The sequence below is a fragment of the Saccopteryx leptura genome, chromosome 11 (assembly GCF_036850995.1).
Source record: "Saccopteryx leptura isolate mSacLep1 chromosome 11, mSacLep1_pri_phased_curated, whole genome shotgun sequence".
In the NCBI taxonomy this organism is placed as follows: Eukaryota; Metazoa; Chordata; class Mammalia; order Chiroptera; family Emballonuridae; genus Saccopteryx; species Saccopteryx leptura.
Window position 1 is genome coordinate 27,825,276 of NC_089513.1, and position 17,329 is coordinate 27,842,604.

Consider the following 17,329-nt stretch of genomic DNA (forward strand, 5'->3'; position numbering starts at 1 on the left):
GCATTTTTAATAACAGACAAACAGCTAGGAGGTCATTATGAATTTACAGAGCCAAGAGGTAAGTAGAAAGGACATGTTAGAAAAAATAGGTCTGGAGAAAATTATGAGTGTCTCCTAAGTCATGTTAAAAAATTAGTGTTTGGTCCTGGCCAGTTGGCTCAGTTGTAGAGAGTCAGATCAGTGGTGAATGTCCCAGGGTTCAGTTCCCAGTCAGAGCACACAGAAAAAGCAGATGGTTGCTCTTCTCCCCCGCTCCCTCCATTTCTCTCTTGCAGCCATGGCTCAATTGGTTCCAGCACATCAGCCCTGGATGTTGAGGGTGGCTCTGTGGTGCCTCTACCTCAGGTGCTGAAAATAGGTCAGTTGCAAGCATGGCTCCAGATGGGCATCATCTCCAGATGGGGATTGCTGGGTGGATCCTGGTCAGGGCACATGCGGGAGTCTGTGTCTCTATATCCTCTCCTCTCATTTGGAAAAGAAGAAAGAAAAAGAGGGTTTAATTCTAAATATCATGGGAAATAAGTAGTGGAACTTTAATAGGTGGTATTATGATATAATTTCTATTAAATACAGATTATTGGTTATTTATAAAAATAAACTTTAAAATAAGTTTCATAGACAAGAAGAAAATTCAAAGACATTGGAGAAATCAGGAATGCAGAACATAGTGGCTTAAAGTTAAGGAATTAGTAGTGGAGGTGGCAAAATTCCTCAGGTTTGAGCATATTTGAGTATATATTTTATGTGAGAATAATGGAATAACTGGTAGAGGAATCAAGAATAATTTGTTGATTGTTTTTGTCTCAATATCTGGATTAACAACATATTTACTGTGATGAAAAGGATTGGGAAGAACAGGTTGGGGAGGATTGGGGAGAATCCAGAATTTTACAGATGTTCATTTTAATATGTCTATTAGTTGTTTATGTAGAGGACAATGAGAGAATATTAAAATATTTAAGTTCAGAACTCAGGGAAGACATTGAGGTAAAAATACATAAATTTGGGAGTAAGAAACATATATATGGAACTTAGAAAAAATATGGAAAGTAGAAACTTAGTGCATTCACCTCCAAAGGTGGACACTCTGAAACTGAACAGTTCCGTAAAGTTTTCAAAACAATGTCAGGTTAGCAATAAGAGATGTCTGTAGCTAAAGATAAAAAAAATATTTTGACTTAATCTTAAATTCTCAACATCTGAAAACCAAATTGCAGAGGTTAACTCTTGAGTGAAATCACAACCTAGCATAAGTGCATATTCTGCCCCCAATATGCAATTATTCTAATTACATGGTAATTACAGTATATCCACAGAGTAAATTACCTTGCTATTGGTATCCTGTAGAATAAAGTAATCTAGCAATTTGCTCTCACTGATGACACTATATTGCAGGTTTTAGAACAACATGATTTCTTATCAGAAATTGTTCCCTAACCCTTCAATTTCTTTGTTGAAATCTACTTTTTTTAGTCTTTCATCCTCTTCCCAAATTAACAAATACTATTTTACAAAAAGATATGAGTTGGTTTTTATTTCTTGATAATTCTTAAAAACTCAATTTCTTAAGAATTATTATTACACATATTAAAGTGAAGGACTGGAAGCAGTCTTTCAAGATGTTTAATCCTGCTTATAGAGCCATATTAATATCCAACAACTCTAGAAGATTGGTATAATCTAATCTTCTGTATTTTCTTGATCAGGATTATGTAGGCATTAATATAGAATACATCAAGATATTTGAGAATAAAATTTTATGTCATATTGGGTAACTGGGATTCAGAAAGCCAGATCTTAAATGTGTAAGGCATTAAAAGATAAAAGTCAGGGTTGCCAGAGCAACTGATAATTAAGGGGAAAATTCCAGAATAGATGTAGCTACAGAGAGAGGTGTTCCAAAATTTGTATAAAACTATACCTAATTTCATAACTGACTTTTTATTTGCAGATCCACAGAGGAGAACCAAGGGCCTAACAGAAAATAATAGTTGAAATAAGTGAGTAAGGACTTCAGTGGCTAAACACCACAAAGATGATAGAATTTGGAATTTAGGTATAGTAGAGGTAAACAGCTGCTAGAATAACAACCAGTAATTACCAGGAAAAGAAATCAGAATGCAGAATCTCTAAAATATCCACCACAATTTTCAATATTAGGTCAAAACTTCTGAACATATAAAAACAATAATAAAATACTACTAATTATCAAGAGAAAACACAATTATTAGAACTTATACTGAGATGACCCAGAATTGAAAATAGTGAGCCCAAACATTAAAGCTGCTGTTATAAACATGCTCAAGAACTTAAATTAAAATATAGTTATAGTCTGACCTGCGGTGGTGCAGTGGATGGGGCATCAACCTGGAATGCTGAGGTTGCTGGCTTGAAACCCTGGGCTTGCCTGGTTAAGGCACATATGAGAAGCAGCTACCACATGTTGATGCTCCCTGCTCCCCCTGCCTCTCTTTCTCTCTCTCTCTCCTCTCTCTGAAATCAATAAATAAAATCTTTAAAAATATATATAGTTATGAATGATCAGATGGGTAATTTTAGAGAGAGAGAGAGAGAGAGAGAGAGGGAAATTATAAAAAAAAAAGAACCAAAGGAATATTCCTAGAACTGAAAAGTACAATGTCTGGAAATATTTTTTACCAGACATGCTCTGCATACTCATAAAAGCAGAACAAAATACCAAGTGCATTTGTATAGAGAAGTCAATTAAAAAGACATAATATAAACAAAATAAATTAGCCCAACCAGGCAGTGGCGCAGTGGGTAGAGAATCGAACTGGGACCCAGAGGACTCAGATTCAAAACCCTGAGGTCACTGGTTTGAGCACGAGTTCATCCAGTTGGAGCACAGGCTCACCAGCTTGAGTATGGGTCGCTGGCTTGAGTGTGGGATCATAGACATGACCCCATGGTCTCTGGCTTGAGCCCAAAGGTTGCTAGCTTGAAGTCCAAGGTCACTGGCTTGAACCTAAGGTTGCTGGCATGAGCAAGGGGTCACTTGCTCTGCAATAGTCCCCCCTCCATTAAGGCACATTTGAGAAAGCAGTCAATGAACAACTTAAGAAGCCACAACAAAAAATCAATGCTTCTCATATCTCTCTCTTCCTGTTTGTCTGTCCCTATCTGTCCCTCTCTCTTCTCTCTCTTTCTCTGTCTCTGTCACACACACACACACAAAATTAAATGAATAACAAATATATTATATTATTTCATATTTATGTGCATATTTGCTTTTGATCATGGTTCCTTTTTTGGTTTTTTAAAAATTTTTATTAATTTTAATGGAGTGACATCCATAAATCAAGGTACATATGTTCAAAGAAAATATGTCCAGGTTATTTTGTCAATTATGTTGCATACCCGTCATCCAAAGTCAGATTGTCCTCCGTCACCTTCTATCTAGTTTTCTTTGTGCCCCTTCCCTCCCCCTCCCCCTCTCCCTACCTTCCCGCCCCCATAACCACCACACTCTTGTCCATGTCTCTTAGTCTCATTTTTATGTCCCACCTATGTATGGAATCATGCAGTTCTTGTTTTTTTCTGATTTACTTATTTCACTCCATATAATGTTATCAAGATCCAACCATTTTGTTGTAAATGATCCAATGTCATCATTTCTTATGGCTGAGTAGTATTCCATAGTATATATGTGCCACATCTTCTTTATCCAGTCATCTATTGAAGGGCTTTTTGATTGTTTCTCATGGTTCCTTTTTGTAGATTCAAGTTTTCACCTGATAACATTTATTTTCAGCCTAAAAAATTGTTAGTGCAACAATACCATTACAAATTTATTACTATACACAAATCCCTACAATATTTAAAATTGTGTTTTATTTCTTAAGACTATACTTTAGAATTTTTAGGGCAACTACTAACGAATGCATTATGTTGTAGCAAAAATCCAATGAACAAATAAAAGTAAAATTATAAAAGCAATACTTGCTTAATCTAAAAGAAAAGAAAGGATAAATACATGAAAATAATTAGTAAGAAAATAGCAAAACAGAACTAAGTCCAACAGTGTCAATAATTATATTTAATGTAATTGAGTTAAAAACTCCAGTTATACGGTAGATGTTGCCAAAACAGATATAAATCAAGATTCATCTATGTACATTCTAAAATATGACACGGATGAATATAAAAAAGACAAAAGAGGAAATAACATAAAAAATAGTAAGCATAAGAAGGCTAATTTAGTTCCTTACCATAGCTGTAACAAATGATCACAAATTTAGTGGCTTAAAACAAAACAAATGTATTAACTATCAGTGCTGAAGGTCACAAGTCCAAAATCAGTCTCGGTGGGCTAAATTTGAGTTGTAGGCAGGTCTGCATCACTTCTAGAGGTTTTAGGGGAGAATCCATTTCCTTGGCTTTTCCGGGTCTCTAGAAGGTGCTCTCATTCCTTGTCTCATGGCCCACTGTTATCTTAAAAGCCAACAATCAAATCTTTCTGACCTCTGCTTATGCTGTGCTACTTTTTCTACTCTGACTCTACCACTCTTGCCTCCCTCTTCCTCTTATAAAAAATCCTTGTAATTGGTCACACTCTAATAATTTAGTATAGTCTGCCCATTCCAAGATCAGCTAATTAACAACCCTTAATTAGATCAACAACCTTAATTCCCTTTTGATGTAGCTTTTCCACAGTCTGTGGGGATCAGTATGTGGACATCTTTGGCATGTCATTATTATGTGTACCATAACTGAATATACTATGTAAATATTATGCAAAATAAATTACTAGACAAAAATTATTGAAACAAATAAAGAGAAACATTCACAATAATACAAAAGTACTTCAGAAATGAACTATTTTAACACATCTCTCTCAATAATGGAAATAGAACATTTAAACACATATAAAATCATAGCTTGCAAATTTTCTTTAAAATTTGTTAGCAACTTATGAAATATATTAAAGTAACAGAATATTATTATGAACAAGTAAGGTTTCTCCAAGGAATTCAAGGATAGTTTAAAATTTAAATATTCAACAAAATTTACATCATAATAGGACAAATAAATAAAACTATTATTATATCACATGCAATCATGATAAAATATTTCACTAAACAAGGAATAGAAAAAATATCTCAATCTGATAAAGGGCAGTTAAAAATAATGTACATTTTATATTTTACATTTTAAAATATTAAAACACTTTCTCTGTAAAATTTCTCATCCCACCAAGAAATGGAATCTATATTTCTTACCATTCAATATTTTTAAGTATTTAAGCAGAATTTATACCATTTACTTCCAAAGCTAAGTCATAAAGGCTTGTTGAGTGGGACCTGTGCTTTTGTAATTCTGAATACAAAGATAAATCTAACTACTCTAAAACTATCATGATGTAAGGAAGTTCAGGAAACCAGGAGCAGTCATGAGTATATGTTCTCTAGTTAATGGTTCCAACAGAGGTCTCTGCTGAATTAACTGTTGATATTTGAGTGAAAATACAAAAAGCCCTTAACATTGTATAGCAGAGACAAGCCATAGCCATTGCATCTTGTTTAATGTTCAGACCTAGAAAATCTGTGATAATAAGAAAATATACATTTTTTTATTCCACTACATTTTGAAATAGATGATAAAACAGTAATAGTAAACTCTTCCTCAAGGTCAGAGACATGATCAAGTTATCTTACACCTTCTATTTTCTAATATCTCAAAGGCCCTAAAATTTTTAATTAAAAATTGAAACAAAATAAAAGTCATAAAGATTGGAAAAGGAAGAACTGAAGGTTTTTATTTTCAGATAACATAATTATTTCTACTAAAATCTCCTGAGGGATATACAAGGCACCTGCTTCAGAACAAATACATGACTTTAGCAAGGTCATGAACAAATCAATATACAAAAATCAACTTTATATGTAAAAGAAATAAACAATTTGAAAATAAAATCAAAGTGTTGTACTATAACATCAAAAATATAAAATACTTAAAGATAAATTTAACAAAACACATGCAAAATCTGTGCACATAATTTTGTAAGACATTATTGAAAAATTAAATAGACCTGAGTTATTGAAAGGACATATAATCAGAATCATAAAATGTTAATTCTCTCAAATTGGCCTATAGATTTAACACAATCTAATAAAAGTTACATGGGTTTATGAATTTTTTAAAACTTACCAGGTTGTTCACTCAAGACATGTATTTATTATGTGTGAATTCTACAAAATTGTTAACTGTTGATGTTAAATTTTTAATTACTGAACTCTGGTTTATAGGTTTCTGTTTTTTTCAGTAGAGTGATGGCATGGGTCAGCAATTCAAAACTAGGTTTATTCTGATCTTAAGGAAATTAATAAAAATATTTAGGTTAGTGGGGACCATATTTATCACTGTTGAAGAAAGTATCAACAAATAATGGAAAGATAATGATGAACCTTGGATTAAAGAAAAACTCAAGATTAGAGACATGTTAGAAGAACACAGAAACCAGATTGAAGAACCTTACTCTAGAACAAATGTGATCATGAAAATAAATAATAATGACAATACAATATAATACACTGTATAAAAATAGACATTCATAAACCCATATTAATATAAATTAATTAATGAATTAACATGAGAGAAGGAAAAGCTTTTTCATACAGTGAAATACCAACTAATAAAAAAGAAAGATAAAGTGAGGCAATCTTCAAGGATTGCTAAAATTAGTAAGTGAAAGGTTGATTAAAAAAATGTTAAATATAGTAGTTTCAAGGTATCTTCGTGCAAATCAGTCACTTATTACAATGGGGAAAATTCATAATCTTACTGTGGGGGAACCAGATGGACACTACCTTAACATTCTTTGAAAGTGATATCACTAACATGATATGCCTCCGGATCTGATTCATGGAAAAAGAAATTGCTTTGTTTCTGTGGTACTCTGCCTAAAATATATAGCCAATGTTCATTCATTAGAAAATCACAGATAACCCATGTTGTGGTAGACTCTACTTAATTGATGACCCTTCACAATAATCTAGTTAAGAAAGAAAACAAATCGCTGAAATTAAAGGAGACTTAAAAAACTAAATCAAACATGTGTTCTTAAAGCAAAAGAACAGTGACAGAGACCATCACTGAGAAAATTATAAAGATAATGAACATAGACCATGTGTTAGAGGATAGTATTGTGGTTAATGTTAAATTTTCCGATTTTAATGATTTTACTCTGTTAATGTAAGAGAATATTTTTTCTTAAAAACTAAATGAAAATAGTTAAAAAGAATCATGATATTTTACTCTTAAAATTTTTTGAAAATAAATATGCACATTCACACAAACACACATATATGCATACAGAAAGTGAACGATAAAACAAATAAGGCAAAAGAAAAGCAACTGATCTTTCTGGGGGGAAAATTCGTATAGTAAAGTTCCCTTTATAGTATTGTTTTTGAAAGTTTTCTCTAAGTATAAATAAAATAAAAGTAAAATGTTACACACAGTAAAGCCTTATCCTAAGGCTATTACTACCTTATTGGGTTGAAGTATATAAATTAAAACTCAAAGAATATTTGTCATTCTGAAACAAAATATTACAAAATTATATATTTTGATTTTTCTCTTTTTAAAAGCAGCCGATATAGCTTTCATGAGTATGATTGACAAGTCTTGGAAATGAATTTCTTTTTCTCCAGAGGACAATTGTACCAGCCCTGCACCGCCTCCGTTAATCTGCATCAACCTTGGCCCTAGTTGGCACTGAAAATGAGAAGATAGTTTTGCCTATGGGGCCTATTCCATCCTTATATCCTCTGCATACACTGACAATGAGAAGGGCAAGTGAATGTGTTTTGTGATCTGTGCACTTGTCTACTGGGAACAGAATTGAAACTCTGATATGTTTCACATGCCTTCCAGAAACAGCCTGGGAAGGTAATGATTCCACTGTACTATTCATCTAGTTTGAGACTTGGAGGAAAATTACAATGTATTAACTGGTTTGGTTGTGGTGTAACTCAACACATATTCATTGAATGCCTACTCTCTCCCTAGTTCTATGCCAAGTGCAATGGAGAATAATGAGTAAAAAATATGTGGTACTTAATTTTAACTTCTTACATGTATTTTGGGTAGAACAAAAGAACTATGACTAAAATAAAAATTAATAAGCTATAGATTTACATGTTTAAAATGTATAGTCACGGTTTCTATTTCTAAGTGGCTAGCTGAACCATAAATTTTAACTTTCTTCCTCATATACTCCCATTCAAATTATAAAAATGTTAAAATTGAAATAAACAAAAATACTGAGTTAAAAAACAGAGATAAGTATCATTTACATATACAAAACCCAAGAAATAAAAATTGCTGTTATTTATTAATTCCTATGCATCAGACAGTATGTTGACGCTTTACATACATAATTTCATTCAATCCTTTAAAAATTATTATTATCAAAATAGCTTGAGAATCATGAAACATTGAATAACTCAGCCAAACTCAACATGTTATAGAGTTCTCTCTCAAGTCACCATGCAATATTTCAGCATTAAGGAAAGAAGAAGGAGATTATAATTTGTATATTTGTATGTTCACGAAAGATACATTACAAACACCTACAATAAATTAGTATAAAATATTTCTTCCACTAAATGGACAATACATACTAAGAAATTTTTAAAAAATGTGTCATAGATTAATAGGCAGGGTTTTTTCTTAGAAGATATGTCAAATAAGGATGTGTGTCACAATGAATAGTAACTTTGGTTTAATAAAAGTCAGGTAGTAGGATATTTTAAGAGTTTAATAACCACAATGGAAATGGAGAGAAAGCAGTCAATGTATGCCCTCCATAGGTGTCTAGGATCCAGATGATTTTACAGGTCCACATTTTACAATTATGATTACTTAAAAAAAAACAAATAATTTTAATTTGATCAAACTTCTTCAGAGCTTAGAAAAAGTATAAATTAGTCCAAGTTTATGAAAATATTTAAGCAACACTTAGATAGGAAATGAGATGGATGATCACAAATTCTGTTGAGAGAAGTTAAAAGAGAAAAGAATTCTGTAGGATACATGCAAAAATTGTAAATAAAATATAGTCAAATAACTTAATCACTGTATATACCATGACCAAGATTTTTAATTTCAATTAGCAAAAGGTAACACTATTGATATAATGTATCATTTAATATGCCTTAGAAGAAAAATCATAGTATCTTCTCAAGAAGTTCCAAAAGACATTTAATAAAATTTACATATATTGCCCATAAGAACTCCAAGAATAATATGTCTACCCAACCATTATAATTCAATGAAGAAATATTATAGTCTCTACCATTAATGCCCTGGCTTGGTTGGTTAGAGCGTCATCTTGGAGCACAGAGGTTGCTGGGTTGATCCTAGGTCAGGGCACTTGCAGGAACAGATTTAGGTTCCTGTCTCTGTCTATCTCCCTTCCTCTCTCACTAAAATCAATAAATAAAAATTAAAAGAAAAAATGAGAAGAAAATATTTTTCCTCACTTTTATATTACATTTGGAAGGCACACTGAAAACAATTATATCATAAAAGAATGTGTATAAATAGTGAAGAGTTGATGTAAAATATTATTTCATACTATATCATCTTATACCTAAAAAAATCTCAAAATATCAAAACCCTCACTGAAACAAATAAAGATGTAAGCTGTTTTTTCATGAAGTAAAAGCAACATCTCTATATAAGTAATTTATTAGACAGTTCCATGAAATATGTCCCAAATCTCAACTGAAATAGCAAATATGACCTCTAGATGAGAGTTTTGCCCTGTTTGATTTTTAAGTTTATACAGATTTACACAATTCTCTTTTCATTTCTCTCTCTGTGGGTCTTGCTCTTTCCACAAGGTAACACTACAATTTTTATTGTGAGGCTAATTCCAACAATATGGATCTACTTTTTGTGATGTCTTGGGTTACAGGAACAGTAATTTTAGTTTGAAAATTACATTGTTAAATAGAATTGGCACATAGCGTATTAGAATAGTCACAATTTGTCCTGGCATCTAGATGTTGTGGGAGTTTGTAACTGGTTAACTCATAGAGATATTGGAATTATAAGACACATGATAGAATTGTTTTTAGAGTTATAGGGTTATTATTTTGGGGTGAGCCTATATTGTTCTGATGTTAAGAAATTGGGTAGACAACCCCCTTACAATATTTACACACTAATAATCGGAACATAAGAATATGTTCAGTTACATAGCAAAGGGACTTTGTAGATGTGATTAAGGTTAGATCTAAAGTAATCACATGAATCTATGAAAGCAAAGAGTTTTTTATTTTTCCCAGTTGCAGGTAAAAGAGAGAGGGCAGTAGTGGTGGTCAGAAAAATTCAAAGTAAGAAAAGTATTTCAACTACCATTGGTGGCACTGAAGGTGGAAGTAATAAGCCAGGTAAAATGAGCATATGGAAAAGGGAGGGCAGCCTCTAAAAGTTAAATGATCACTGAATGACAGATATAAATGAGAGGGGGACCTCAGTCCTACCACCACAAGGAAATGAATTCTTCCTTAGAGACTCCAGTAAGTAACATAGGCTAGCCACACTTTGATTTCAGCCTCATGAGGCAGAAGAGTACCCATCTGAGTACATCAGTCTTTTGACCTATAGAACTCTGAGATAACAAATTTACATTGGTTTAAGCCACTAAGTTTCTGGTACTATGTTATACCACCAAAAGAAATTCAATTCAAGAGAAAATCAGTAACTGCAAAGAATTTATTTCTAGATGAAATCAGCATGAGTGGTGGGTAGGAGGAGGATAATATTAAGAGTAGAGAAAATAAAATTATATAAAGTCAATTATTGAAAAGAAACCCAAGAAAATAATACTAATAAAAATGTAATTTGTATGTAATGTATTAAAAAGAATAGTTTTATTGATTAAACTCTAATCCAGAAACATTAAAATCAAGAATCATTAGGTATCTATCAAGATAGGTTTTTTTTTTTTTTTTGTATTTTTCTGAAGCTGGAAACGGGGAGAGACAGTCAGACAGACTCCCGCATGCGCCCGACCGGGATCCACCCGGCATGCCCACCAGGGGGCGACGCTCTGCCCACCAGGGAGCGACGCTCTGCCCCTCCGGGGCGTCGCTCTGCCAAGACCAGAGCCACTCTAGTGCCTGGGGCAGAGGCCAAGGAGCCATCCCCAGCGCCCGGGCCATCTTTGCTCCAGTGGAGCCTTGGCTGCAGGAGGGGAAGAGAGAGACAGAGAGGAAGGAGGGAGGGGGGGGTGGAGAAGCAAATGGGCGCTTCTCCTATGTGCCCTGGCTGGGAATCGAACCCGGGTCCCCCGCACGCCAGGCTGACGCTCTACCGCTGAGCCAACCGGCCAGGGCTCAAGATAGTTTTGAGATATAAGATATAAAAAGCAAACACCTGAACTTCTATAAGAAATTGAAAGGAAGTCTACGAACTAATTAAAAAATTCACAGTTCAAGTAAATCTGAAATAAGTAAAGATGCTATACAAGTTTAATCAAGCAAATAGAATATATACATTATTTTCAACAAATGCAGAACTTACATAGAAATGGACTGTGTTAGGCCATAAAGGGAATCTCAAAAAATACCAAAGATTTCCTATTGTCATACTTTGTTAGGACAACAGAATTAGAATTTTTTAAAATCAAATACTGGGAAATAAAATTTAAAAAGTGAAATTATTATTTTGAAATAGAATTCAAAAAATATTAAATTCCTGTTTTATTTAGTAAAAATGGTATTTAAGGAGACAGTTTCCACTTTAAGTACATTTAGTTTTTTGGAAAAAAGCATATATATATACCACAGAGAAGAAATACTGAAAATAGATGCACTTATTAGTCAATTAAAACAAGACAAAATGAAACAAAAACTAAATAAATCCAAAGAATAGAAAAAAATCAATAAAGATGAAAGCATATATGGTTGCAATAAAGAAAAGAAACAAATTCTCAAATAGCAAGCAATTGAAAAATAAAAACAAAGTCCTTTTACCCAAACAACAAATACACAATTAAAATTTAAAAATCCTTGCTTCTTCTTAAATATTAATAAAATTGGCTATGTTAAGCAACATAGCTGTATGTAATTTGAAATAGGAAATATATGATAGTTTGCCATTTCATTGCAGTGTCGTCTATCTGGCAGTTCTTTTTAAAATCACTTCAGATGCTTTTTCAAAATACAAAGGATCAAAATTTCTTTCCTAGAAATCCTAAACCTGGATCAGGGTTTGGATGCAGATGTGCATATATATCTTCCCAAGTCATTGTGATGCACACTTACCCTATGAGAACCAAGAGTAACAGCAATCATAGACAAATCCTAAAGTATTTCATGAGGTCCTGTGAGCAACATTGAAAACAAAACAAACAATCCAGCTGTGTATCTGCCATTCTCAACAGTTCCAGTTCAGCAAATCGAAATAGTAATACTGTATAGCCAATTCATACTTAGACCTTTATAAGGCTTTATCTAATATCTCTCTTGATCCCTTTGTTTGAGAAGAACACGAAGAATACTAATAAACCACAGGGCTAACTATTCAATTGACTGGAGGTAAGAGAAAGGATGTAATTGGGAAGCATATTATAGGTTCAACAAAAATTCTAGAGAGAGACCTCACTGTGGGTGGAACACAGAGCACATTCCTAGCAGCTGTGGCTGATGCAATGCTTTGAGAATACTCCAGCTCCCAGAAGCCTCCTGGGCATACCCAGGAAGGAAGCTTACCAGCTATAAGGAAGTGACTCAGCACCAGCCACGCAGCTCCCTGATCTTTTCAGCCATTGGCTATGAAGGACACGCTGTAACATCCTATTGGCTGAACCCATGTATATAAGCTAGTTTACTTCCTGAATAAAGTGGATCTGCGTCACTGAACCTGGTCCCCGGAGTCAGTTTTTAGCGTCTCTGATGTCCTCACCCCCGGCAGGACTTGTCCACACCTCACCAGGACAGAGCAGCTCTAATATTATGGTAAGTAGTATTCTGCTATACATTTGACCATTTACTTATCATGTATCATTGTGATTTTCTGATACATCAGGTATTAAATTATAAGTGGATGTAAAATTACTAATAACACAGTTCTAGTCTGTACTGTTAAAGATATTAGTCCACAAAAGAGTAAACAACGAATGTATTATTTCAGACCTAGATGAATGCTTTGAGATGAGGTAAAGATAATTAAATAGGAGTACCTGTAGATAGAGTGCTCCTGATTTTATATGATACAAGTGATGGAGATGGAAGGAACCAGACAGTGAAATACTTCTCCATACACAAGGTTTTCTTTGTAAGTTTTCTTCTTCCTTGAGGATAAGTTTTCTTCTTCCTTGAGGATAAGGTAACAATGAAAAGTGACTCAATTTACTTCCAGGATATATTCTAATTAGGCCAAGTGGAACTTAGGATGTGTGATTTCAGGGAAAACTACCCATCAATCATTCAGCCATTAGTCCTAGGGAAAGAGAGCCTTCCCAGGTCATAGCTACTTTTACTCCAAATGGACTTGGCTGGAGACTCTGTGTTTGGAAGACCAACTGGAAATAAAGCACTATGCTTTTCTTTATGTATTTGAGTTTTACACATCTTGAGTTTCTTTGGTGGCTGTGAGTATCCATGGAAAAATAAAAAAATTGAGATTATTTTCACATCTCTTTTCAGCATAATTACTATCAGTTAGTAATCAAAAGATAATTTCCAGTAAGCAATACATTAGATGACAGAGTAGAACTTCATAAGATTTAAGTAGACTTTATATCCATGTAAGGTAACATGCAGAGGAAGGTGGGATATTAAATGAGTCTTGAAGGAGTAATGAATTAGAACAGCAATTTTCAACCTTTTTCATCTCATGGCACACATAAACTAACAACTAAAATTCTGTAGCACACACAAAATTACTGTATTTTTCGCTCCATAAGATGCACTTTTGCCCCCAAAAAGTGGAGGGGAAGATGCCCATGAGTCTTATAGAGCAAAAAATATGGTATTTTATTAAATATTTTAACACACCATTTGGTTCAGAATATTTTTTTTTCTTATTTTCCTCCTTAAAACCCTAGGTGTGTCTTGTGGTCAGGTGCATCTTATGGAGCGAAAAATATGATATATATTTCTGCCAATCTGACATAAAATGCAGGTATAATCTTTTGTTAATTCACACCAGACAGCTATTGTTGTGTTGGCTTTTGTCATTTTTTATTTGAAAATGTAAGGGAAAAGAGGTCAGTGACCTTGACTAAATAGTACGTATTGCATATTTTAAAAATTCTTATGGCTCACTGGTTGAAAATCGCTGGATTAGACAGTAGAGGTAATGAAGCTAAATGAATTAGTTTTCATAGAGAAAAAATTAATTGTCAGCTCAAGAATGTCTTCAATAAAAAAAGAGAGAGTGAGAGAGAAAAAGAAAAAGAAACTAAATAAGTAACTGTGGGTAATTTAGAGAAAACTTTCTCTCCCATAGAAAGAAGTTCAAAGAGCATGTCTTATTGACAATATATCAGTGGTATCATTTTCCTATATGAAATATGGCCCATTGAATTTTTCTTACTTTTTTTTTTTTTGGACCATTGATTTTTTAGGTTGAAATGAGCTCATTTTTTTTTCTCCTATGGGGAACGTATTTTCCTGAAACAAAAAGAAAAATGATTCCTTTTTACCTAGTAATAAAAGTTTCCAGCAGTTTTGCATCTGTCAAAACTTGTCAGTTTATTTTAAAACTTGAACTATAGAAAACTTGCAGATGAATAATCAGTTCTTTAGAAATAATTTTTGCTGTTTTTTACATTTCTACTGTAATTTACCAATCCTTAAAACAATTATTCCACTTTTTCATATGTAGTTGTATCATCAAAATGCAAGATCAGTTATTTGAAATGACATTCCAATGCATGAGATAAATGGTCAGATGGCAAAGTGTAGATAATAGATGACCTTGGGAGCCAGGGTCTTGAAAGTCTCAAGGAAACAATTATGAATGCTTTATATCATGACAGTAAGTCATTGCCCTAAAGCTTAGTCTGTAGGCATGTGTTGTTTTCCCAATAATGAAAGGAGAAAATAGAGGGACTGACAAGCTTTGTACATGCTTACCCATAATCCGTACTAATGAGAAAACAAAATAATTCAAGAAAAATTATTTATTTATTTTTTTAATGCCACTTTTCTTCACTCTTCTAACTATACCAGAACTAATCTGGGGAGAAAGCTTGACTTGTATCATGACAGTTGAGTTGCAGTAACTTATAAAATTATTCACCTTGTGATTACGGACTTTTTTGTGGTCGGTCATGTATGATACAGTTGTAAAATAAAGTCATTTTACTAATAAAAGGACCTGGAAGTATATGCTCAACAACTAAAATTTTATTTATATATATACTTTCTCAATTCTTGCCTTTCTCTCTCTCTGTCTCTGTCTCTCTTCATCTCTCTCAAATTCACACAGTATAAAAATTATGTTAATCTCATTTTTCTGCTATGCCAGTTTTGTAGGTCACTAATCATGTCATTGGAAAAATTATTTACTACTTCTAAATTTGGTTTCCTCGGTGTTAAAAGCATATAATATCATCTGGTCTTCCTAAATTAGCAGTCCATTTTCCCCCTCTGTTAGGCTAGAACCAGTGTTCATCAAACTTGTTATGTATACCCGAGGGCTCTATGTATACTATTGAAGGGTGCCTGGGCATGGGGGATTTTAAGGGAATCAAGTTACCAGATCAAGTTCCCAACTTTTCCCTTCTTACAACCTAGCTTCTACAATTTAAGACATTTAGTTTTGCTTTCTTGATTTTTTCTTTCACATTCATGCCTCTTCCAATTCATAAAAGGAAGGCATGCCTCTTATTCATGGCACATCTAATAATTGCCATTCTGGGTCGTCTGCTTTAGAGGCTATGAGAGTGTTTTGCTTATGAAAGGGGGAGTGAGCCAAATATTTAGTGGTCAAAATTGTAAACTGGTCATCAGTATAGCAACTCCAAGAATTTCTGAAGTCACACTTTTCAAGCACATAGTAGAATTGCATGTCTTGTCAATGATTTGGGAATCAAAGTGACATCTTTCACTTCTGGGCTGGAGCATTTAATTGCTGTAATATATTTTTCTCCTCTGCCATTGTGATTAGCAACTTTCAAGATGGTGGCTACTCTGACAGCTTGGATATTGGACCAGAGCCCACACTGACAAGTACATAGAGGATGAGAGATATAGACAGTTTGGTTTGTTTGTTTGAGCCACTGAAGTTTTGAGGTAGCTTATAACCTCTTAAGAACCTGGGTGTTCCTGATTGACACTGCATTTCTACATATTACAGGTACAAAACCCAACAGATGTAAATAGAAGAATAGAATTGATGACAAAAATACCAGTCTTGGGAGCCAGCTTCATCCATCTCATTAGCATATTTAAATAGCACAGAACTTTTAAGTCTAATATTAATCAACTGAAAATTTTAGTATATGTTAATATTGTGAACAATTTTATATTGACATTCTGATGACTCATTTAAAATTAATTTTATAGCACTAAGAAACAGTCACAAAAGGTTTTAAATTTTCATTAACATATTGTTTGTAATTTTTACAGGAATGTGATAGGGTGGTCAATAATAATGGGCTTTCCAGCATATATTACATATGTATGGAATGAAATATGTTGTATATAGAAATATTTTGTATATAAAAATATGTGGTGAGTTTGGTTTGGCTTTTCTATGAACATTGTGAGTGACTCTCATGACCTGGCCTTTATTATAATATTATTATCATTAGTAGTAGTAGTAGTGTAGTAAATCAAAGAGGGCAAAAAAATAATTATTACAGGCTACAGGTTGTCTACTGACTCTTTTTTAGTTCTAGGTGGGTGGTGCTCAGACTTTAGCATGCACTAAATTCACATGCTGGCTTGTTAACCCCCAAATTGCTAGACTCTATTCCTAGAGTTTCTGACTCAGTAGTTCTAGAATACTCTACAGCCAGGTGCTGTTGACTTTGCTGGTCCAGGACCCACACTTTGATGACCACTGGTCCGGGCTTTAGGCCTATTGTTAACTTTTGCAAGGAATCCTGGTTAGGTATTATTTATCTCACTTTAGTGTTGAAAAATTGAAACTTCATAATATAAATCTCATAAGTCTAGAGCACTGGCTTTTTAAAATTTAACGAGTAAACCAATCACCTGAAAATTTTATTAAACCCCCAAATCCTGCCTGGGAGCCCCGAGTTTCTGATAGACTAGGGCTAAGGTGGACCTGCATTGGAGAAATTCATGGAGAGTCCGTGATCACCTTTTGACCCAAGAGC